Source organism: Lepisosteus platostomus, chromosome 6 (genome assembly GCF_059453375.1).
Source record: "Lepisosteus platostomus isolate fLepPlt1 chromosome 6, fLepPlt1.hap1, whole genome shotgun sequence".
Classification (NCBI taxonomy): domain Eukaryota; kingdom Metazoa; phylum Chordata; class Actinopteri; order Semionotiformes; family Lepisosteidae; genus Lepisosteus; species Lepisosteus platostomus.
In genome coordinates, this window is record NC_142616.1 from 6,262,265 (window position 1) to 6,288,200 (window position 25,936).

Consider the following 25,936-nt stretch of genomic DNA (forward strand, 5'->3'; position numbering starts at 1 on the left):
GTGTGATCTGCCAGCCTGCAGCCCCATTTTCTTATTTTATTTGGTAGGAAAAAGAAATCCCTTTGTAATGAGATTCACTTACATTTCCCTATCTAATTAAATGATGTCCAGTGCAAGGAGTGCAGATCTGGTGTGAGTGGAGTTGTCGCTACTCTGTTACCTCTCTGTTGTGCCCTGAATATTGAAGGTGGTTTGACAGCAGAAGTGCCAGTTATAAGGTTTAGCCATCAATCAAGAGGAGGTGCATCATATTGACATAATTGGCAGATTTAGAGCTATTCATCCTATAAGTATCTAGAATGGAATCTTTTGGCAAGAAGCAGAGCAGAGCCAAGCACAGTGAAATCCTGTCACACCACAGTAAAAGGTAAAGACATGCTTTTCCCAAGAGCAGTGCAGACTGTGTGAAAACATGGCACAGCTACTCAAATGCAAGAAAGTTGTGGGCTGGTGGGCTGGTCAAACAGCAGAAAATGCTTCAGAAATTCACCAGAAATTCACATTTTACATCTCAATTTAAAAATATTGGAATGTAGTGAGGGTTTTTGTGTGGGACTGTATCACTGTGACCGCGTATTGACTGAAGACTCATACAGTCTTACTATTTGGGTGATCCTCCCAGTTATACACTTACTAACAAAAACCTTCACCACAAAAGCACATCACTCCCACTTGCTCTGATATCCTTAACTCCATAATGAATGCCATTATCCAATCCAGGGTGGGGAAGTACAAGAGGCAATAACGAAGGAGAGAGGAGAGCAGCAAAGACAAGATCCAGCCAGACCAAGGCAGAGCAGTGGACACACATGGTTCCAGCAGGTTGGGACCACAGACAGACACTCCTGATGAGAAGACTCTGGGAGGTGAGCTAGGTATTAACACGGTAAAACCAGTGACAGAAATCGGACAATTGTGCTTGTGTTTCTGACAACACAACACAATTTGCTCATTCTCCTTAGTGATTAATTTTTAATCAACAAGCTCTTCATAGAGATCACTTAGCTAATAGGGTAGAGATCCTTCTTCTGCAGGGCGGACCTCAGTTGGTTTCCTATGTGTATTCCTGTTCTAACTCTTTGGCTGCCCAGCTGATGCACTTTAAGCATCCACTATGCAGATGGTGAGGGGAGAGGTTTTACGCTGGTCAGTTTCACTGTGGCTCCAAACAGAGCAGGACTGGTCACAGTCACACACTGCCTGACAAAAACCTGCTGATATCCCCTCACATTACTGCAAGTATGAAAAAACATTGTGTGTGACGGTACAGCTGATCATCACCACCATGCATAGGAGAAGGAGGAGAAGGATAAGGAGAGGGAGAAGGAGGAGAAGGAGAAGGGGGAGAGGAAGTAGGAGAAGGAAGAGAAGGGGGAAAAGGAGACGAAGAAGGAGAAGGAGGAGAAAAAGAAGGAGAAGGAGAAGAAGGAGAAGGAGAAGAAGGAGAAGGAGAAGAAGGTGAAGAAGGAGAAGAAGAAGGAGGAGGAGAAGGAGAAGGAGAGGGAGAAGGTGAAGGAGCAGGAGGAGAAAGAGAAGAAGGAGAAGGAGAAGAAGAAGGAGGAGGAGAAGGAGAAGGAGAAGGAACTTGAAGGTGGAACTGTTTCTCCTCCTGACAATTTGCAGAATATGGTGTAACACTGCTGTCCCTGATCTGCCTGTGTACAGGGGGTGTCCATCACTGCTGAAGGGCTAGTGTGTCACCCCTAGAGAACTAACACACGACTCACAGGGGACTCCTGGAATAAAGTGTTTCCCAACATGGATCTGGAAAATTCACCAGTTTTTTCCATATTTACTGTGAGAAAGCAGCATAAAGATGCACTTTAATAACAAACTGTAACGCTAAAAGGAACCAGCATGTAGCAGGGATATTGTACTAACTGTCTCACAGTGGAGCTTTACTTACCCACAAATTCATTTCACATGATTGTGATTATTCTAAAAAAAAAACTATTATTTATATATTATTTATATATTAAAAAATATATTAATTATTCAAAAAGATTTCTAATGTAAAAATCGCTTTTAGAAAAATAATGTTGTGGAGTAATAATCACAATGCAAAAGCTGTTTATACATCATACTGCTCTCCTTTTCAAAGATCACTTTTTCAGGTACTTCGCTGCGTGATACAATGCAGTCCGTAAGTAACAGTGACACAATTTGTGTTGTTTTGACTCTGTACTCCAGCACAGTGGAGCTGTGATTTTTGTGCAGATCCTGCTGTGATTCCTATATGGTTCACTCAATATAGACACAAATTACCTTAAAATTAAAGCTGACATTCTGCACTTTAACCTCATAGTCATTGTTTAATTTCAAATCCAATGTGCTGGAGTACAGAGCTAAAACAACACAAATTGTGTCACTGTCCAAATACTTAAGGACTGCACCGTATGTTGTTTTTTGTGTGTGTGCCGTGGATGAACAGGAAGAGGTTTTTGCACTGGACTGTATCACTGTGGCTGCTACCCCATATCACAGTGCTACACTGCCTGACAAAAACCTCCTGCGCAGCCCTTCATGAAAGTCCATAAAAAACCATGCACATACAGTACCAGAGTACAACTGTATCACTGTTTATGAAGTGAATAACTCCTGATATGTAATTGTGACAGCTATCCCCTGACAAAAACAACAACAACAACCACACACCGGAGAGCAACTGTATTGCTGTGGCTAATATAATTCCTTCACACTTCATTAAAACGCCCACACACCGTGTCAGTGCTCAGTGGTGTGGAAACAGTGAATAGATGGTAAAAACGCAGTAAAGTGCGGCAAGAGGCCGAGTAAAAGCAGGATGACGTTGATGGGAAGAAAAGTCAAGACAAAACAGAAACATTAAACTGTGAAAGACTTTGATCACATTTACCTTCGTACGCACTGCAGAGGAAGAAGAGCCCAGTGACTGTGGAGGAATGTCTTTGTGCAGATCGTGCTGTCAGAAATCAGAGCTGTGAGACTCACGCCACCCGTGAATCAGAGACAACAAGAGAACTATTGAATATACCCGTGGTATTTCAGTTTTCAGGGCCATTAATCCAGGAGAAAAGTTTAGCTATTTCTCCATACAACTTTCAAGACAGTTCTGTCCCATAGAAGACATTTTGAGGCATATCATAAATATTATTATTTGCATGGCAATTTCCTCTGTATGTTGTAGACTGCATACATAGTACATACATAGAAGACATGTTCTGTTCTGTAACCAAAATAAGTGCAAAAACAACACATAGTGAGCTTCCTAGAGTAATTCATAGTGTTTGTTGAATGTGATGTGCAGGTTCTGATCTGAAAGAGGTTTTTGTACAGAGCTGTGGCATTGTGGTAGTTGTTATCACTGCGATTCACTCTCTGACAAAAACCTTCTGCTCCTCAATGCGTGGGGCTGCTTTCTGGATAAACATCTGCATTTTCCCTCATCTGGCGCAGGCTTTGTGTCCCACGGCGTGTAGAGCAAAGAATAATGGAGGCATTATTGATGTCTCAGAGAAAATGTTTGTAAGTAGTTGATTGTGTATTTCAGTGTGGTTTCAGAAGAGCAAGAAAGCACAAAAAAGCACACTGGGGCATTTGTGGCTTCTAAGTTCAGGCCCTTTAATAATTATAGGTAATGAAACAGATTAAGATCTTAAAAATAGTGACTGTTGGACAAAAGTAAGCTAAGCCTTCTTGTGCAGAACAGTCCTGTTACAGTGGTAATTATGACAGTACAGTAGACAACTATTAAGCCTCTGCACTCAAGCTGTTGACCATCTAAGGACACACATAAAGCTGAGATGGGAAGTGACTGTTCTGCTCTGCAGTGGTGTCCAGAGGTTTATGTACTGGTCTGTGTCACTGTGGGTGTTGCTATAGTAGTCACAGTGACACACTCTCTGACAAAAACCCACTACAGACACACTCATGGACAGCCATTAAAAATATATCTGGACAGTTCCTCTCATATTTCAGGTCCACTGACATACTGTACATTTCATTTGTTTGTTTCTTGAACAAATTGCTCCTGCACTGATAGAAAACACATATAAATCCATAACTTTGCTGTAAGCATGGACATTGACAATCATTATCACCTGAAGAAGGCTCCACGGCTGAAACGTTGTTCTCTTTCTTCTTTTTTTCAGCATGGAATAAACCTATTATTATTTGTTCCCTTGTAGACTACGCATGCTGACGCAGCTCCCCACCTGAACTATTATCTGTGTCATGCTTGTAAGCTCTTGATGTTTCATACTGCCAATTACATTAACAGAAAAGATTCTGTGTCTGCATATTTTATACAATTATGAAGGGCGCATAGTGAAATAAGTACAGTAAGATCTCATTTAACTTATACTGGTTCATTCACATTGTATAAGGAACAAAACAGCCAACATGCCTGGAATGCTTTGTGAGATACTGTAATTACAGTGAACATGATTTAACTTAAATTAAAATTGTTTTACTGTCGCCAGCAAATGTGTGACCAGCAGTGCGGCCCACACACGTTTAATAAAATAAAACGTTTAGTTCGTTAATTATTTCACTTTTGAAATTTGGTTGCCTGTTCTCACAGCTCTTTGCATCTATTCTCAGCAAGCAATGTTTTTCTGCATTGAATGCATTAATACTGAATGTATTACTTTACTGCCTGATTACTGTGGATGAATACTGCGCCATTCATTGATTCATACTCCACAATATTATTTTTCTAAAACTGATTTTTAAATTGGCAATCTTTTGGGAAGCTGTTTGTAGCACAAAACATGCAATCTGCTTTTAGCTCTACGATGCTAATGTTGAATGTCATTTTTTTTTTTCACTGATAACTGTGGGACATCTAAAAATGAGAATGAATGTGGTATACTGTATCTATGGACGCTTGCCCTATGCCAGGGTAAAAGGACTGTGGGAAAGTTTAAAACAAAGGTTCAAGTTATGTTGTTGTGTACGTGTCCCTAGGTCAGTGGTTCCCAACGCTGGTCCTGGTGACCCCCACATCTTTTGGTTTTTGTTCCAGCCAAGTCCCCAGTTTCACAATCAAACCCTGCATTTGCTTAATTAAAATATGATTGATTTGAACAATTTGTTCCCAGCCAGACACTTTAATTAAGTGTCAGTGAAATAAAATCCCAAACTTGTGACTAGAAACAAAATGCAAATATTCAACTGAAGCAACTTCTTAGATCTTGAGTGATCTAAGGGACAAAATGAAAGCCAGTAGGAACCACTGCCCTAGTTAAATAAAAGTAATTTGCATTTTTGCTCACCTTCATGCATAATTATTGGGATTGAACACATAAGAGAGCAAAACACTCAGCATGTGATTAAAATAGTTTTTAGCTACTTAAACTGAGTTGAATATGTCGTCAGGCGCTCGGTCTGTGTTTTAGTGTTGTGGCCCTGCAGAGATGAATATGACCGCAGGTTGTTGTACGGTACTATATCATTGTGTCCAGCCCCCACTATACTCACAGTGCTGAAGACCAGCACAAAAACTTAAGCCTCCAGCACAGTTATTCTGGTGATTAACATTGATATCGACCAGTTTTTCAGATAAATCCATAAAATAGCTTGTCTTATAGCTAGAATACCAAGACTAAGAGAACGGCATTTGTTTATTAGCCAGGTGACGTTTTAAAAAATAAAATTTTTGAATAAATACTGAAATATGCAATATTTGTCAGGATACTCGTTTCTTTATTGCCGTACAGCAAAGAAAATCAGATTGAATCGTTGCTTTCTAACCCTTAAACTGCAAATATTTGTTAAAATAACCATGTATATAAGTTTGAAAAAATATTTAAATATAATCATGCGAAATTACGTAGTCGTGACTTCTGATTTCAGAACAACTGTACATATCTGCCTCACTACAGTATATGCCAAGTCAGACGAATATGTTCCAATGTTTAAGTGGGAAAGGTTTTATGATAATTTAAAGTTCTGTTCAGTTTCATAACGGAGCAGGTAATGAATAATACCTTCAGGTGAGGGTGTTCTATGGTGTTTTTTCATTGCTGGATGATTTGATATCCACACTGATAAAGCACTAAAGGCCTGCCAAATGGTTTACAGTACCTGTTTTATTTATCTGCAATCAAAAGCCGTTATTTTGCTTATTCCGCGAAATTTCTCCGCTTTCTGTTCCGTCAGATTTTATTCCATTGTTCAAGCATTTGTCCGCGCGTCTCTCACTAACAGACTCCACTGTCTCCAGCTCTCCAAACGCAAACTGCCGAGACAAAGAATCCTTTCGCGACCGCGGCAAAATCTAGTCATCCACTCCAGATCTTTCTCGAGGAGAATCCCGTACATTTCATCGCTGATCGTGCTAAATCCAGTATCAGTAGTGCTTTATTCCAGAGACCCGGTGTGACCACTGTGGGCTATTGGCGCAGAAAACCAGAGTGAACGACTGGAAGAAAAGGAGAAAAAACTGTCATATTAGGCAGTTCATTCAACAGACAAAGCGAAAAAGCTAAAACATGCATGAGAAAAAAAAATATTGCTTTAGAAATAAAATATTACTGGATGATGGATGCACGAAAAACCTTCAACGTATAACGTACAAGGAAAGGCAACCAGAGAGAGGAGACCCAGGGCCAGAGGAGCTGTCATGATTCCAGCAGCGGAACCCAGTCTGTTCTTCACACAGTGACAGAGGCAGCGCCTGGGGCTTCTACAGCTCAGCAGCTCCTGCTGGGCTTAAATAGGAAACACAGTTCCGTGAGACAGGGTCACCAGGTAACACAGAAACCGCAGACCTGAGAATTATTTGTGCTATCTGCCAGCCTACAGCTCCTCGTTATTTAAATACGTGTTCAGGCTAAAATGCCAATCTTATTTTAGTGGAGCTGATTATCCATTTTAAATGCAGTCCTAAATAATGTGTCAAAGCCTAATTATAGTTTAATTTGTATTATCATTATATACTGTATGACGTTCACAGTCAGTCCTGAAGTGCATTGGAACTAATGGGTTTACTCTTGTTGCAACATACTGTAAGCTTTCTTTGCCCTTTATGGTGTGCTCACAGGTGGAGAGACATTCTTGATTCACTCCCTTTGCCTGTGATGATCCAGAACAGTCATGTGTGTCTAGGAGGCAGAATTCCTTGCAGTTAAACAGGGTAGACAGAGGGCAGAGGTTTTTGTCCTGCTGTGAATCACTCCCCACCCCACCCCAAGTATCACAGTGATATAATCTCATTCAAAAACACTACACACGTCTTCATTGTGAGCTCATTCTTGATATTATATAGAGGGTCTAGGGATACAAATATAGTATACCCATATTACCTATTGTATTGGCAATATCAAACCTAAAGGAAATGCATTATGTAAATTTAAGTCGATTGTTGGAAACTCCCTAAACTCCCCTCTGGTCAATATCAACCCTGAACTAAGATGTCAGTCCTTCATGTTGAATGAGGACAGGACTTTAGAGTGCACACTAGTATCTGTCCCAAACACACACACACTGGGGAAAGGGGTTTTTGCATGACAGTATATCACCGTGCTGTCCCAGTTAGTCACAGTGATATACAGTGTGACACAAACCGCTAACTGCAGCCAGCGGCTTGAAGATTAATTTGTGTTACCTGTGCCAATATGTGTTTTAGTTCTGACAACTTGGCATTCTTAGATTCACGATCTGAGAATTAAATGATGTTCTGCTAATTTCCTAATATTAGTTGTCATAAAAAAGCCGAAGAAATGATGTGACCGTCGCGGTTCTGGGCAGGCTTGTGCCCTCACCACTCCACCCAGCTGGTTCGTCCCACAACACCTGGGCACGAACCCGGGTCTCCGGCGTGACACAGCAGGGAACCAGCCGAGCTAAAGGAGACCTCCCTCAGCCCAGGCGGCTGAGATCCCCGTTATGCGCAGGGAGGGCGATGATGTCACCGTGCCCAAACTAGCTCCACTCCTGTCTGAGTCACGGCACCAATGTGACCACCATGTCCTGCAATTCTGGACAATTGGAGCCATGCTATAGCACAAGTGTGTTAGTTCCTTTGTGAGCACTGGGAATGTGTTGTGTTAGGATGTATGTCTGGTGTCTCTCACTCCATTGGGTTCTGCTGGAAGAACATTGTGTCGCACAGTTAGTGAGAGGAGAGGTTTTTGTATGACACAATTTCACTGTGCTGTTCCAGTTATCACAGTGATGCACTCTCATACAAAATCTGCTGCAGACCGCACAGAGAATGAAACTGCAACAAACTGCAAAATCTATTTATGGTATTTCCTGGGGACGATTAAATAGTTTAATCATAAAATATTCCATTGACAATCATCTTTTTGTTTTTCAAAAAGTTTGCTTACACTCATGCTTTGATTTAGTGGTGCATAAGCATTGGATTTTCTAACAAAAAGGTGGAAAGTATTGAAGAAACTGCCCTGTAACACCTGAAGGAATTATAACAATTGGTAATCAAGGCTCATTCTGGCGCATTCATCACCTATTAATTTGTTCTGCCGATGAATTCTGCTCATCCAGGAGAATGCTGTACAAACATAAAGGGAATTTATTCAAGATGTACAACAAATACATGTAAAGTGGAGACTAATATTTTCACATTTCACTTTCTACACCTCACTTTCTGCTAGAAAGCCCAAGGTCTTTTTCTGAGAAACCACATCTACATTTCCACAATCAATAAGCACAATCTCCCCTAATTTGAATTCAGTGATTTGGTCAAATTCTAATTATGACAGAACAAACCAACGACTATGAAAGGATACTTCATACTTTGCTTGTCAACTCACCTGGCTGAGGAGATCAGGTCTGTTGTTTATGAGAAATGAACCAGGGAGGCAGCTGCAAGGATGAAGTTGGAGTAGAGGGAGGGGAATGAAGTAGAAGTGTGTTTTTGGGATTTGACCTGCTGCTGAACATGAAAAAAAACAGATCTCTGCATCTCGTTTTGCCATTCAGAGTGCCTTGTCTTACATTATTAAAATAAGTCCCCTTCCAGTATGATCATTAGTTGAGTTTAGGAGTTGCTGTGAAATGGCTGGAACTTGCTAGTCTAGGATTGGCCATTGAAAAAAGAATGTAGACACAGAACTTCCTGTTCCTCTATGAGGGTGGGACCATCCTATTTTCATTGACCATGTCATGAGATGTTTGTGGGGCTGCAGTGCAACGTTCATGGCTCCAAAGATGGTCATCCTAGTGGATTTCCAGTATTCTGGGTGGTTGGAGCCAATTAGCAGTTTGGAAAAGACAGTGCGGGACATTGTGTTGGGGTTTCCTTAGGACTCTTCCATCATTAAATCTTGGTAATTTTAGTAATTTCACTATTTCAACATCATATAATGGGTGAACACATGCAGGGTGGGCACATTGTCACCTTAGAAAAGGCATGCTGTGAGACCAGCCCTATTAAATATGTATGTCTCCTTTTGGAATAGGAATGTTTCTTGAATGTTGCTGATGTTTTTTGCAGTGGTATACCCGGGAACTTCCTCAGTGTGGTGACCTTGCACAATAATACAAGGCAGTGTCATCTGTCTGCAGGCTATTCATTTGTAGGAACATGGTGTTACTGGAGTCTGTCTTAGAGATGGTGAACCTGCCCTGGACAGAGGGCACGTACTTGATATCATTTTCCCAGATCCATCTAAGCCACTCCAGTCCCTTCCCCTAGGGCTGGAGGATCCACTATGTCCCGTAACTGCTGTCAGTAATTGTGTATCCTGACAACGTGGAGGACAGTTTTGTAGCCTCGCCTGGTTTCATGATTTGAGAGTTCGACTGAGTCAGCTGGACACTGCAGACCACACCTGTCAGGGATGAACAGACACGCTGTGACTCCAACATGGCTACATTGATCACTCTTCAAATGCAGCCTCGCTCTTCAACAATCCCAACAGCTCGATGTTTAAAATGATTAAAAAACCTGCAAAACAATTCACAAAACCTTTACTACTAAACAAGTACCACTTTGACATCTGTAATACTTAGAGGTGTGTGTATAAGTAAGAACAAGAAGTAGTGGGAAAATGATTTTGTCTTTAGTGTGCAAGGCTGAGAATCTACTCACAATGTCTCTCTGGATGACTTGAGCTGGGCACGACTGTCTGCTACTTATTGGAGATGCTGGATCTTGATTTGAAAAGAGAATCGTTATGCAAAACAAAGTCTTTCCACTGCTCTATATTTCTATAGACTCAGCAGGCATCTGGCTCCAGTAGCACAAGAATGTCCTATAGCTCACAATCCTACCAAGTGCAGTTTTTGCCAAGACAGTCCCTTTCATCACTCCAAGATGACAGAACAGAGATGAGAGAAGGCCTTTCAGACCCCTCTTACTGGCTTCTCTGCTAGTATGAATGGATATGGCAGATTGCATGATCTCGGGATTCTTTGTGACCTGCATCATCAAGGTGCAGAGAAGGTCATCCTTTCTTTTGGAAAGAATGCTCCACTGCCCAATCTGGGAATTCAGGAAGATGAATTGGGTCATAAGAGGATTTATCAAGAGCTTAGCTGCTCAGTAGTGAAAGCCAATAGCCTAAACAGAATGGAACGATTTCAAGTAGACTACTCTTATTTCCTCTAAAAGCATTAGAATAATTCAGTAAGTCGCTGCTTCAGAGCAGTGAACTGTAAATATACAATCAGGAAATCCAAATGATGTGACATTTCACAGGAGGTAGTTCTAAATATATCGCTAACACTAAATACTCTATGCACTTAATCTGTTTGATTTTCTAAGGTTTATCTATGCAAACAAAATTCTTACAGTCGGGTAAGTCTATTGATATATCAAAGTGATATAGAAGATTGATTTTTATTTTTAATTTACTGAGATCTGAATAGATTATGCTGTCGTCTCTCCTGTAAAAACACTACTAGAATTTCCAGAGTTTCTGGAATTAGCACGCTGAACAGGGATAGCAATGTGAGTGATGATCAGGGACTTGTAACTGGATGATTCCAGTTTCAAATCTCAGGTGAGACATTGTTGTCATACCCTTGAGCCAGGTACCTCACCCAGTTAGACTAGTAAAAATAAACAGCTGTATAAATGTGTGGAAATGTGAGTTGCTTTGTATAAAGGTGTCAGCCCATATATATTAATATAATGATTAGCCGACACAGAGGGGAGTTTCTGTAATGGTGTAAACCAATGTGCCCCCGTAGTTATCACAATGGTTTACTGCCGTACAAAAACTTTCGGTTCCCACACGCAAAAGCTTTAAGGTACAATTGAGGTACAAAAAGTTCAAAGCCACTGCACTTCTTTGGAAATATCAATGCTTTTGATGCATAAATCACTGCAAGGATATTAAACAATGTAAAATGCTTACAGCTAGGAAACTTCAAAACGTTTTCATGTCTTTCAGAAGAAGGAAGAAAATTGTTAATAATCCTTCAATCAACACAATGATTTGATGGAATTGTAAAATTGATTTAATTATTAAATGAATACATTAAAAGACAGTATAACTGCAAAACTAAAAAGCAAAGACAGTGAATTCTTTTTGATCTTGCTGCTAGTTTAATCCTGCACACAAAATTCCACACATACCTGAAAATTTTGAAAATGATTCCACTGTCCAACAGTGAGCTTCCAACATTTGGAAGAACAAAGATAAAGATTTCTCCTGTGGTGATAGACTCAACCTAATCTCTGAGGTGGAGTGGTCAGTCTCCTGCAGCCGGTCTCTGAGATGGTGTGGTCATTCTTCCGGGTTCTGAACTTGAACAACCCAGTCTCTATGCTGCTTTGATCAAGCTCTTGTTGTGTTCTGCTCATTCCATGACTGTGTTGTATTTCCTGGTTCTTTGTCGTTGTGCATGGAAAGTGCCTGGCATGATGCAGTGGAAGGCAATTGTAATGCTGTTGTTTTAGGTAATAACTGAGGAAGGAATGGCCTGGTGACTTGTCAGTGCTTGAAAGCTACCACTAGGAGGAGCTATTTACTTGGTGAACACTGATAGGACCCGTCTTCGCAGATGTTGAAAATGATCAATGTGAAATCCAAGCAACGTGGGTGTGTGGAAGAGATTGGGTCCCCTTTGTGAATCCCTGTGCTTCCTCACTATGGCTGCCGAAGAGTAGAGGTAGAGTCCTCAGCCAGCAGGCTGCTTATGTGTAAGTAGAAGATGGAACAGTCTTTCGAAACAGTGAATCTTGACAAGTAATGTCAGTGACCAGAATTTTAGAACAAAGCCTGGTAATTCCAGTCTTTTTCCTGGAGGCTGTCCAATCCAACCCATCTGATAACCGTTCACATCCACCCGGCAGACTTCACAGTTAAATCTCCTGGTTCCTTCTGCTCTGCAGATGGATGGGTCAGATTTACACCTGAGCCACCTCCTGTAAGAAAGGACACGTATTATGTGTTTATGTGAATGAGGAATACACCCAGGCAGACAGGACAATAAATAGAACAAACTCACTCGTAATTGATGCCAGAACAACACAGACATAAACTGAAAGACGTTCCTGTAACGTCCTTCAGATTTCTCACTCCCTTCCTCGGCTCATAAAGTTTGCTGGGTTTCTGTCGATATGGCTGCTGAGCTGACAGCTGGGAGGCTCTTGAAGAAGGAAGTTCTCCTCGGTGTTGCGTGTCGTTCAGTTGGACAGGATGTACTGAGCGTTCTCCCCCAGTGTGAGTGCTTGCCTGTCAGTGTGAGGATTGTGAGGGGGTTCCAAGGCAGGATCAGTACGCTGCTGAGGTAGAGTGTAACAGTCCAAGGTAGACAAGCACAGACACTTCAAGGAAGCAAAGTCAAAAACCAGGCTTGAGTCAAAACGGTAAGAAAAGCAAGGTCGAAGTCTAAAGCAAAACAAGGGGACAAAACACAAAAAGTCAATGTTCCATAGTAATCGAGGGTCAAAATCAGAGGCAGCGACACAAGAAGAGCAGTGGGGCCCCGTGAGGCCAAAGCCAACTTCAAGACTGAGCAATGAGTAGACAGGAGAGGTGGTTTAAATAGAAGGATGAATGATAATCAGATTCAGGTGTGGGTGACAATTACTGAAGCTGTGCAGTGGAGAATAGTCACAAGAAAACTTCTGATGCAAGAGAAGCAGATCAGGTCCCAAAATCTCCACAGTCAGGGTTTGAGACACACCACTTCACCTTGAGTCAAAAATCCTCATTTTGAAATGTGGAATGTTATCGAGCCTCACAGAAAGAGCCTCTTTCTAACATTACATTAGAGATCGCAGGTCCATCTGTGTATGTCAAAGGACCGAACAGTCTCCAAAGATGCTTTTATGGTTTCTAATAGACGGTATGAAAAGATCACTAGCCTTGTAAACACCAGCAAATGAGACATATTTTCAGTGCCTTGCAAAAGTATTTACCCCCTTTCCCAGCTTGTTGGGTTATAAAGGAGGTACACAGATTTTTTAAGTAAACATTTTTTATCCTAATCTTGAACCTGAACAATTTTAAGGGTGAAACAATTTGCTTGTCAGCAAAAACTGCAAAGAAAATAAAATCTAAAATGTCAACACATCTAATACACATGTACTCACCTCCTTGCTATTTAGAAACCAAAATGTAATTAAAAAAAATTACTTTTTGTGCCAGACAAATAGTTGAATTCTCCCTCTTTGTGCAAAATAAGAGTGGATCACAATATTTTACAGTAAATGCACAGATCTCTGTGAGATCCCTCAGTCAGGAATTGAACTGTAGTCAATGATTCAATACGGATATGATTTAAATCATATAAACTGTATATATTTCCAACTGTACTTTTATGCCTGTGAATTAACCCATGTTGTCTCCTTTTATAAAGCAACACATTTAAAAATAGAAATAAACCAAACTAATGATGAACCAGCTATTTGAACTGTAATCAACTTGTTTAAGATGTTTAAGAGGATTTTCTTTTAGAGATAAAGATAAACTGAGATAAACTGTAGTGCCACACTCTGTCTGTTCTGCTAGATTTTGTCTCACCCTACAGGCCACCTGCTGCACAGTGTCTCTCGCGCAGTAATAGACGGCAGTGTCTTCAGCTCTCAGACTGGTCATGTCCAGATACAAACTGCTGCTGTCCTTCGAGGCTGTGAATCTTCCTTGTACAGCCGGGGCGTAGCTGTTGCTAGAACTGGAGTAAAAGTAAACTATCCACTCCAGCCCTTTCCCAGGAGCCTGGCGAATCCAGTGCATGTCATAGCTGGCAACATTAAACCCAGTAACTGTGCATTTCAATCTGTGAGACCCTCCAGGTGTGACCACCGCTGACTCAGACTGGGTCAGCACAACATCGGACTGGACACCTGCAAGACAACAAGGGAATCAGAGACATTTAATACAAATCTGAGAAGTTTAATAGAATGCTGAGAAAGCAGCACAAATTATTATTGAAATTTTCACTTTTTTATTTCATTTTTTATGTTTTTATAAGACATGAATTGCTTGTATGTGTTCTAAGGTATTGCTGCTAATAAAGAATCCAATAGAGATGAGTTACACTCTATATAACGTACAAGACAAGGCAGCCAGAGAGAGCAGGAGACCCAGGGCCAGAGGAGCTGTCATGATTCCAGCAGCAGAGCGCAGTCTGTTCTTCACACAGTGACAGGGGCAGCGCCTGGGGCTTCTACAGCTCAGCAGCTCCTGCTGGGTTTAAATAGGAAACACAGCTCTGCTAGATTTGCATGTGTGACAGAGACACCAGGTACCATGGAAATATCATGGGCATGAGAATCCTGTGTGTGATCTGCCAGCCTGTGGCCCCTCATTTCAATCTCTGTCCTTGGCCGAGTAGCAATTCTATTTGAGAGGTAATAACTTTCATCTTATATCTGCTTATGATACAAAAGTGATTGTTCTCTTTTGCTCCGGAACATCATTTTTTTCCCTAAAAATATAAAAAAGTGTTAAAACTGACATGGTTATGTATTTTTTTTATTTTTATTTTTTTATTTTAGCTCAGATTTCATTCAACAAGTATATTGTCTAAAGCTATCTCATTTCTTCTTTATGAAATTATATATGTACTGCTAGTATTGGTGGCATTTACAGACATAGCTACTCCTTGAGGTACTGTACCATAACTTTCATGTCTCATAGACATAAATCATAATTTCATTGAAAGATGAGTACTATACTGTAATTTTTATTATTTATGTTAATAGTTTTTCATCATATTATTTTTAGAGTATTGTATTACTATTTCATTAAATTTTTTTAATTGATTGGTTTCAGAAGTGGAAATGAAGCTGTTAGTCACAATTGGTGTCAGTTTTGGGGACGAGTATTAGAAGTATTTTTTCATCTCTGGTTTAGCTCCTTAGCCTTTCTGTTAGTAAGCACCATATGTGCAAAAGCTCTGGATAGTAATGTAGATCAATGTTTTATTGAACTCAATGAGTTTACATCTAAAGAGGAATTTTCCAAAAATTGAAAAAGTATAAAACATTTTAAATGTACGAACCCAGACTGAAAAGGGCACGCTTTTCTTTTTGACTTTCTACCACATATTCATTGTTTTGTTTGTTTATTCCCTGTACATACTGTCATTATTTCATTCACTGTATTGCAATGTACTGTCTACATTGTGTGGTGTTATCTGTTGGCCTGTGTTGTCTGCTGTACTGTGTGTGCCCTGAGGGAACAGAGCAAGTAAGAATCCCATTTTAAATGTACATATGGCAATAAACTATTTTATTTGAATGTAAGGTTAATTGTTGTATAAAGCAAGAAAATACAAATACATTCTGTACAAATGTTGCCAATTTTGCTTTTTTTTTGCATTTTCTTTGTGCAAATTATGTGATGTATTGAAAGAGTCTTATGAATAAAAGGTATCAACTTTCAAGTGTTTTGTAGTAATTTGAAGGTGTTTAAATCTGTCTGTGTTGTAAATGAATGTCAAGTTTTTGAACAGAAAGATTTTTCTTTATTTTGCTTCATGCTCTTACAGAAATGACAACCTGTCCATCCTCAACGTAAGGTTTGCACAAAGCACTGCAAGGCAGGCTCCATCTGTAGGCTGTGAGACTGTCTTGGAAATTGTAAACTTGCTCTAGAAACACTGTACAATGTCTATGATTGTTCCACACATTTCCAGAGTGAGAGGGCTGGTGACAGTGAGGGGACTCTGTTTACTCCATTCATTTAGACCGTTTCGTAAATGAACTTGGTTACAACTTCTACACTAGATACTCAAAAGTAAGTATATCACTCATAGGAATTAAATTGATATCAACTCTGTTTTAAGTAACAATAGAATTCTTGAGAATGCAGAAAGTTGAATACTCATCCAATCTGTGTGGATTCAGATCTCCCGCGGACACAAAGAAGCAGTGGCAGGCTTGTTGCGTCCAATCAGCGTCCTCCGGCCCGGTGCCAGGCAGTGCTGGTTTGGCGTGAGAGAAGGAGAAGGAGGGAGAGATTCCTGCTGCGACATGTTGGTAGTGGGCTCTCTGAAGACCGGCTAGTTAGTTCTGGCTTTATTAGCATGAGTTGGTGCACATGGAAAGTGACTGCGGGTCCAAGGAAGTCACAATCTTTAGACGGGAAGAAGACCGGTTCATTCCCGATGTAGCGCTAGTCCTGAATCCTGAGATTCAGCTGTCCACAGTTCAGACTGTAGTTCACTTGTTGATCAGGTGAAGGTTTCCGTGGTGGGTTCACGAGGCTTGCTGCTGAGCTAACCTTGGGTGGATCCGTTGGTTACACGCTGGCAACCTCCATTCTCGACTCTTAGAACAAAGTAAAGTCCTGGCACCCGGACACACTGTTACGTAACGGCTGTTACGTGATTGTCCGAGATGAGTATGAGAAAGTCCTGCAGGAGCACTGGAGGAGCCCTATGCTGCCTGTTTTACCTGGAGGAACTACGGTCATTCATTGGTTGAAAGTTCCATGGGCATTCGAGACCCACGTGGGGTTATCCTGCCCTACCAGTTCCTGATTGGCTGATTGAGGCGGAGGATGTGTAACAAAGCTCTCTGACATTAGGGTTGTAAACCTTAGGATGAGACTCTCCCTTGGAATCTCCCAGACAGTAAGGCGCCAGAGATGACCCTTTATTATGGCGGCTGGAGAATCTCAGCCTTGGGAGTTGTTCCTTATCAGGAAACTCTAACAGCTAGAAAAACACCTTAAATGTGAACCAAATGGAATGGCCTCTCTGTATTCATCACCAGTTGAGAGAGGGAGACTGGCAAGGGAGCAGCAAACTTAATTATTGTATTTTTAATAAGCTTTGCCGCTAAACATGAAAAAAAAATAGATGTCATCATTTCATTGTAATTTCAGTGTAATTTGAGTGTCAGCATAAGATATTTACCACAAACGTGCATGAACATAAAATGCTCTCTGTCAATCAAAGTTCATGTATCCTGCAGTTAAAACGAATAACAAGAAGAAACTAAGAAAAGCTCACAAACTTTTTAAAGATATTAACAATGTTTCTTTATTTTATGGGGTTTATCATATGACGAACACAGGATGGATGCATAATTATTTTGTTGAATCTTAAATTTTAAACAGCAGTTGGTCCACAATGGTTTTGAACAGTATGTAATTTCTAGAAAAGATCCTATAAAACAGTTATTAATTGTCCTGTCATTATGAGTTGTCAGGCTTTATACGTTGGCTCCAAAATGTAATGTGCATGATTAGTGTGTAGTCTTCACCTTGTGGAAGAAATCTTCTAATGAAGTGAATTCCTAGTTATATTTATAGATACAGTACATACCCCATTATATGTATAATTTTGCCTGTAGTGTCTTTACACCAGTGGTAACTTATCAACAGTCCAATGTCACACTGAGCCACACTCTGTCAGTTCTGCTAGATTTTGCCTCACCCTACAGGCCACCTGCTGCACAGTGTGTCTCTCGCACAGTAATAGACTGCAGTGTCTTCAGCTCTCAGACTGGTCATGTCCAGATACAAACTGCTGCTGTCCTTCGAGGCCGTGAATCTTCCTTGTACAGCCGGGGCGTAGCTGTTGTCAGAACTGGAGTAATACCAAACTATCCACTCCAGCCCTTTCCCAGGAGCCTGGCGAATCCAGTGCATTCTATAGCTGGCAACATTAAACCCAGTAACTGTGCATTTCAATCTGTGAGACCCTCCGGGTGTGACCACCGCTGACTCTGACTGGGTCAGCACAACATCGGACTGGACACCTGCAAGACAACAAGGGAATCACAGAGACACTGAGCAGCTCAATAGATGCGAGACCGTTTTACAAAATGCTCATAGAAACTTAAAAAACTGGAACAAATCGGGTATTGATTTAGATAAAGAAAGCCACTAATACAGTATGCAGAGTTGAACACTTCCAAGGTTAATTCAATTTTTCATTTTTTTTTTCATTTTGTTGTTTTTTTATTTCCATTCTCTCAATACATTAATTGAATGTAATTTTTCTAACGTGCTCCCGCTGTTAAGCAATCCAATAGAATGCAGAGAAAGCAGCACAAATTATTATTGAAATTTTCACTTTTTCCTATTTCATTTTTTATATTTTTATAAGACATGAATTGCTTATATGTGCTAATAAAGAATCCAATAAAGCAGAGTTGCTCTCTATATAACGTACAAGACAAGGCAGCCAGAGAGAGCAGGAGACCCAGGGCCAGAGGAGCTGTCATGATTCCAGCAGCAGAGCACAGTCTGTTCTTCACACAGTGACAGGGGCAGCGCCTGGGGCTTCTACAGCTCAGCAGCTCCTGCTGGGTTTAAATAGGAAACACAGCTCTATAGGATTTGCATTTGTGACAGAGACACCAGGTAACATGGAAATATCATGGACATGAGAATCCTGTGTGTGATCTGCCAGCCTGCAGCACCTCATTTCAATCTCTGTCCTGGGCTGAGTTGTACTTTTATTTGAGTGGTAATAACTGTCATCTTGTATCTGCTTATGATACAAAAGTGATTATTCTCTTAGGCTTTTGAACACAATTAATTTTTTTCTTTCAAAAATATTAGAAAGTGCTCAAACTGACATGATTATTTACTTTTTGATTTTTTAATTTTAGCTAAGAGATTTCATTCAATAATTATATTGTCTTAAGCTATTTCATTTCTTCATTATGCATGTACTGCTATTATTGGTGGCATTTAAAGACATACTGTTGCTACTCCTTGAGGTACCATAACTTTCATGTCTCATTTCATTGAAAGATGAATACTATACTGTAATTTGTATTATTTGTATTATTTTTGTTAATAGTTTTTCAGCAGATTATTTTTTGGATGTTGTATTACTATTTCATTAAAGTTTCATTTTCATTTTCAAAATTCATTGGTTTCAGAAGTGGAAATGAAGCTGTTAGTCACATTCCAGGATAACCTTATCACAATTGGTGTAAACTTTTTGGGATTTGAGCTAAAGCCTCTGAACATAGACAAGTATTAGAAGTATTTTTTCATCTCGGGATGATAATGTAGGTCAGTATTTTATTTACATAAAATTATTTGTTGTACTCAATGAGTTTACATCTAAAATGGAATTCTTCAAAAATGTAAAAACTTTTTTTGAAATTTACGAAGCCAGTCTGAAAAGGGCACGCTTTTCTTTTTGACTTTCTACCACATGTTCATTGTTTTGTTCGTTTATTCCCTGTACATACTGTCATTATTTTATTCACTGTATTGCAAAGTACTGTCCACATTGTGTGGTGTTATCTGTTGTCCTGTGTTGTCTGCTGTACTGTGTGTGCCCTGAGGGAACAGAGCAAGTAAGAATCCAATTTTAAACCTACATACAGTATGGCAATAAACTATTCTATGTGACAGAATGAAAAGACAATTATTTTATAAAGTAAGAAAATAGAAATACATTCTGCACAAAATTTTGCCAATTTATTGCATTTCTGTGCAAATTATGTGATGTTTTGTAAGAGCCTCATGAATAAAAGGTATCTACTTTCAAGTGTTTTGTATCAATTCAGACAGTGTTTTATTTGCATGTCACTGGTCTCTACTATTACTGTATGTAACCACATTTCAAATGTATCCGAGATTACACTTCATTGCACGGGGGTAGCTGCCTGTGTTGTAAATGAATGTCAAGTTTTTGAACAGCAAGATTATTTTCTGCTTCATGCTCTTACAGCAATATCCCCCTTCTCGTCCTCAACGTAAGGTTTCCGCAAAGCACTGCAAGGCATGCTCCATCTGCATCTTGCTGTGAGACTGTCTTGGAAATTGTAAACCTGCTCAAGAAACACTGTACAATGTCTATGATTGTTCCACACATTTCCAGAGTGAGGGGACTCTGTCAGGGGGGTGAGAGGGGTGACAGTGAGGGGACTCTGTCAGGGGGGTGAGAGGGGGTGACAGTGAGAGGACTCTGACAGGGGGGTGAGAGGGGTGACAGTGAGGGGACTCTGTCAGGGGGGTGAGAGGGGTGACAGTGAGGGGACTCTGTCAGGGGGGTGAGAGGGGTGACAGTGAGGGGACTCTGTCAGGGGGGTGAGAGGGGTGACAGTGAGGGGACTGTCAGGGGGGTGAGAGGGGTGACAGTGAGGGGACTCTGACAGGGGGATGAGAGGGGTGACAGTGAGGGGACTCTGACAGGGGGGTGAGAGGGGGTGACAGTGAGGAGACTCTGTCAGGGGGGTGAGAGGGGTGACAGTGAGGGGACTCTGTCAGGGGGGTGAGAGGGGTGACAGTGAGGGGACTCTGTCAGGGGGGTGAGAGGGGGTGACAGTGAGGAGACTCTGTCAGGGGGGTGAGAGGGGTGACAGTGAGGGGACTCTGTCAGGGGGGTGAGAGGGGTGACAGTGATGGGACTCTGTCAGGGGGGTGAGAGGGGGTGACAGTGAGGGGACTCTGTCAGGGGAGTGAGAGGGGTGACAGTGAGGGGACTCTGTCAGGGGGGTGAGAGGGGGTGACAGTGTGGGGACTCTGTCAGGGGGGTGAGAGGGGGTGACAGTGAGGGGACTCTGTCAGGGGAGTGAGAGGGGTGACAGTGAGGGGACTCTGTCAGGGGGGTGAGAGGGGTGACAGTGAGGGGACTCTGTCAGAGGAGTGAGAGGGGTGACAGTGAGGGGACTCTGTCAGGGGAGTGAGAGGGGGTGACAGTGAGGGGACTCTGTCAGGGGGGTGAGAGGGGTGACAGTGAGGGGACTCTGACAGGGGAGTTAGAGGGGTGACAGTGAGGGGACTCTGTCAGGGGGGTGAGAGGGGTGACAGTGTGGGGACTCTGTCAGGGGGGTGAGAGGGGGTGACAGTGAGAGGACTCTGTCAGGGGGGTGAGAGGGGTGACAGTGAGGGGACTCTGTCAGGGGGGTGACAGGGGGTGACAGTGAGGGGACTCTGTCAGGGGGGTGAGAGGGGTGACAGTGAGGGGACTCTGACAGGGGGGTGAGAGGGGTGACAGTGAGGGGACTCTGTCAGGGGGGTGAGAGGGGTGACAGTGAGGGGACTCTGTCAGGGGAGTGAGAGGGGTGACAGTGAGGGGACTCTGTCAGGGGGGTGAGAGGGGGTGACAGTGAGGGGACTCTGACAGGGGGGTGAGAGGGGTGACAGTGAGGGGACTCTGTCAGGGGAGTGAGAGGGGTGACAGTGAGGGGACTCTGTCAGGGGGGTGAGAGGGGTGACAGTGAGGGGACTCTGTCAGGGGGGTGAGAGGGGTGACAGTGAGGGGACTCTGTCAGGGGAGTGAGAGGGGTGACAGTGAGGGGACTCTGTCAGGGGGGTGAGAGGGGTGACAGTGAGGGGACTCTGACAGGGGGGTGAGAGGGGTGACAGTGAGGGGACTCTGTCAGGGGGGTGAGAGGGGTGACAGTGAGAGGATTGTGTCAGGGGGGTGAGAGGGGTGACAGTGAGGGGACTCTGTCAGAGGAGTGAGAGGGGTGACAGTGAGGGGACTCTGTCAGGGGGGTGAGAGGGGGTGACAGTGAGGGGACTCTGTCAGGGGAGTGAGAGGGGTGACAGTGAGGGGACTCTGTCAGGGGGGTGAGAAGGGGTGACAGGTGGGGGACTCGGTAATTGGGTGTGTTAAAAAAAATCTTTGATGTATCTGGTGATTACTTTATTGTCTTTAGTCGAAAGTATGAAAAGATTACTAGCTTTTTATGAAAATCTCAGTGTAATGAACATATATCCATGAAAGAATAGATGTCAGCTTTTCATGAAATTAACAATGAAATTACCAAGTAGAAGTGTAATTTAAGTGTCAGCATAAGTTATTTTCCTGAAACATGCAATAACATTAAATCCTCTCTGTTTATCAAACTTCATGTATCCTGCTGTTAAACCGCATAACAAGAAGAAACTAAGAAAAGCTCTAAATTTTAAAGATAAAGATATTAACAGTGTTTCTTTATTTTATGGGGTTTATCATATGACTAACACAGGATGGATGCATAATTATTTTGATGAATCTTAAATTTTAAACAGAAGATGTTCCACAATGTAATGAAAATAATACAATTTCTAGAAAAGATCCTATAAAACAGTTATTAATTGTCCTGTCATTATGAGTTGTCAGGCTACAGTATATACGTTGGCTCCAATATGCAATGTGTGTGATCAGTGTGTACTCTTCACCTTGTGAAAGAAATCTTCTAATGAGGTGAATTCCTAGTAGTGTTTATAGATACATACCACATTATATGCATAATGTTGCCTGTAATGTCTTTACAGCAGTGGTAATGTATTCTCTCTCCAATACCACACTGAGCCACACTGAGCCACACTCTGTCTGTTCTGCTAGATTTTGTCTCACCCTACAGGCCACCTGCTGCACAGTGTCTCTCGCGCAGTAATAGACTGCAGTGTCTTCAGCTCTCAGACTGGTCATGTCCAGATACAAACTGCTGCTGTCCTTCGAGGCCGTGAATCTTCCTTGTACAGCCGGGGCGTAGCTGTTGTCAGAACTGGAGTAAAAGTAAACTATCCACTCCAGCCCTTTCCCAGGAGCCTGGCGAATCCAGAACATGTTATAGCTGGCAACATTAAACCCAGTTACTGTGCATTTCAATCTGTGAGACCCTCCGGGTGTGACCACCGCTGACTCTGACTGGGTCAGCACAACATCGGACTGGACACCTGCAAGACAACAAGGGAATTAATGTGACATTTAATGCAAATCTGAGAAGTTTAAAGAATGCAGAGAAAGCAGCACAAAACACACACAAAATCATTAACAGATTTCTACGAACGGTATTCAATTTAGAAGAAAATATAACACTATTGTTGAAATTTTCTTTTTTTTCTTTATCATTTTTTATGTTTTTTATTTTCTTAAGACATTCATTGCATGTAAATGCTCGAAGGTCTTGCTGATATTGGAGAATCCATGAAAGCAGAGTTGCTCTCTATATAACGTACAAGACAAGGCAGCCAGAGAGAGCAGGAGACCCAGGGCCAGAGGAGCTGTCATGATTCCAGCAGCAGAGCGCAGTCTGTTCTTCACACAGTGACAGGGGCAGCGCCTGGGGCTTCTACAGCTCAGCAGCTCCTGCTGGGCTTAAATAGGAAACACAGCTCTGCCAGATTTGCATGTGTGACAGAGACACCAGGTTACATCTGCAGCTCCTCATTTCACACTCTGTCCTCTGTCAGAGTAGCAATTTTCTTTGAGAGGCAATAACTTTTATATTATATCTGCTTATGACAATAAATAATTGTTCTCTTTGATTTTTACACAATATAGTTTTTTTTTCTAAAAAGTGCTAAAACCGATGAGGTTGTTTACTTTTCGTTACTCTTATTTTTTAAATTTTAGCTCACAAATTTCATTCAATAAGTATATTTCTAAAGCTGCTTAATTTCTTTGTTATCAAATGATGCACTGCTAGTATTAGTAGCCTATACAGACATAGCTATTCCTTGAGGTACCGGTTACAACCACCAGGCCTCGGAGTACTACTATCAAACGAGCTAATCGGCTTCAGCGGCCAATGTCTCGACTTTCCAAAAACTTAAAAAGTGCAAAACGTTATAAAAAGTACAAAGCCAGTCTAAAAAAGGCTCATTCCTAATAAGTTTATTCCATGCTGAAAAGAGAAGAACGAAAACACAATGTTTCGGCTGTGAAGCCTTCTTCAGGTGTGAGGAAAAAGACACTGAAAATTTACTGAAATTTTCTTTTTGACTTTCTACCACATATTTCTTCTTTTGTTTGTTTCTTCCTTGTACATACTGTCATTATTTTATTCACTGTATTGTAATGCACTGTCTACATTGTGTGGTGTTATCTGTTGTCCTGTGTTGTCTGCTGTACTGTCTGTGACCTGAGGATACAGTGCAAGTAAGAATGCTAATTGTACATGTCATTTTACACGTACATATGGCAATGAACTCTTCTGTCTGACAGAATGAAAATAAAGTTCATTATTGTATAAACCAAGAAAAGAGAAATACATACTGTAAAATGTCGCCAGTTTTGGCAATTGTTGTATTTTTAATATTTGCTGCGTTGAAAGTGTCTCGATCGTAAACCCCTCCTCTTAAGGACGCTCCAGCCCTTCTTCGTTTGCCTGATCTCCTGCACCTGCCTCCTGTTCCACTCTCCCCTTTAAAAGCCAGACGCGCCTACCAATCTGGGCTCAGCTTTGGAAGATGGACGCCCGGAAACCCACCTTCCAGCCAGTCCAGGAGGGGCTCGACGGCATAGGCTTCGCAACGGCATCCTGACCATCCGGGCTGGGAGCGCCTGGCGCCGTTACCCCTTTTTTATTCCCCCAACCCTTCACCTGTACCCACAATGACTGTACTCCTACACCACTACATACACGACAACTGAATGGAAGCCGAAATTGTACTTAAAACTGTATTCATATTTATTAATCACCATACTATTTTTGCACTGTTCCCCGAATTACTTTTGCACTGTTGTTTCCTGTTGTATTCTTTTATCTGTTTGCGTACTTGCACAGTTTTGATTACACTGTTATGCTATTACACTGTTATTGTTATTGTGTTTCTGTCTATTGTCTTATCTTCTGTTCTATTTATATACTGCACCTGAGTGACTAATGAGAAACACTTTTCACTATACTATGCACCTGTGTAAGTATAATGACAAATAAAGTTGAATTGAATGGAATTGAATTTTGCCGTCTGCATAGGGTCCTGAAAGACGCTACGTGACAGAAAGAGTGTTATGAATGAAAGGTATATGCCTTTCAAGTGTTTTATGTCAATTCATTGTCAGAGTGATTGAATGTTGTTGATTTTCTTACTGGACATTGTGATGCTACTGAAGACATGGTCATCAAATGGAACTTTAACATTTTAAATTAGACGGGTCTCGAGACAAAAGTCTTCCCCAAACAGTATGGTAATTTAACAGGATGTTATTTGTTTTCACAAGAAACAGAAAGAAAGAAAGAAAACAAAATTCAAGCTCATAGACGGAGCTTTTAGCTTACTCCACTTTCTATCTAAATATCGTTGGTAGTCAAGCAAAAAGAAGAATATCTCACGATATTATAACATGGATTTCTGATTTCTGATGCCAACTGTGTTAGCTGAGCACAGTGCAGATCTGCAGGAAAGTGACACAGTGTATTACAGTCAGTTAAAACACTGTATTAAACACTGGACAAAAAGCTGCAACGGCAGAGTCTCCAACAGGCACCGTCCACTTAAACTGGACACTCAGGAATACACGCATTAAACATGTGAGAGCCTGCATTGCATTTGAGGTTGAGTGATCAGGACAGAGTAACAGCTCTTAGATCAGGAGTAACTGCATTTATCAGTAGGGCGATTGCGTGATTTGTTTCAACACCTCATTATTTCAATGAGTCATAAACTGCCCATACATGGTTTGAAATGAAATAAAACCTAAAAGGTCTTAACAGTCTAATATGTATACTTTCATTACGCATTCACAGTACAATAACATATACAATTACTATACAAGCACATTGGATTTCCTCTGTCATGTTATGTTCACGGTCTCTACAGACACTATAGGCTGTCAACAGAGGGAGCTGTTGGAACACAGTAGACTACAAAGAATATTTTTTCAGCTGCTCTCC

The 25,936-nt window shown here is 41.5% G+C and overlaps 2 long non-coding RNA genes and 1 gene segment (V, D, J or C); 1 reads left to right on the forward strand and 2 right to left on the reverse strand.

The window, feature by feature from the left end:
* LOC148659775 (immunoglobulin mu heavy chain-like) overlaps positions 1-25,936 on the reverse strand; it is a 123,066-nt gene that overhangs the window by 39,369 nt on the left and 57,761 nt on the right.
* The window catches only part of LOC148659776 (uncharacterized), a 118,366-nt gene that overhangs the window by 30,646 nt on the left and 61,784 nt on the right, over positions 1-25,936 (forward strand). The window lies entirely within an intron of this gene.
* Positions 5,665-13,924, reverse strand: LOC148659778 (uncharacterized). The gene is made up of 6 exons (XR_015939324.1): positions 12,406-13,924; positions 11,531-12,322; positions 10,040-10,101; positions 8,760-9,895; positions 6,558-6,692; positions 5,665-6,403 (listed from the first exon to the last, which is right to left on the reverse strand). It is a non-coding gene; the product is annotated as an uncharacterized LOC148659778 (long non-coding RNA).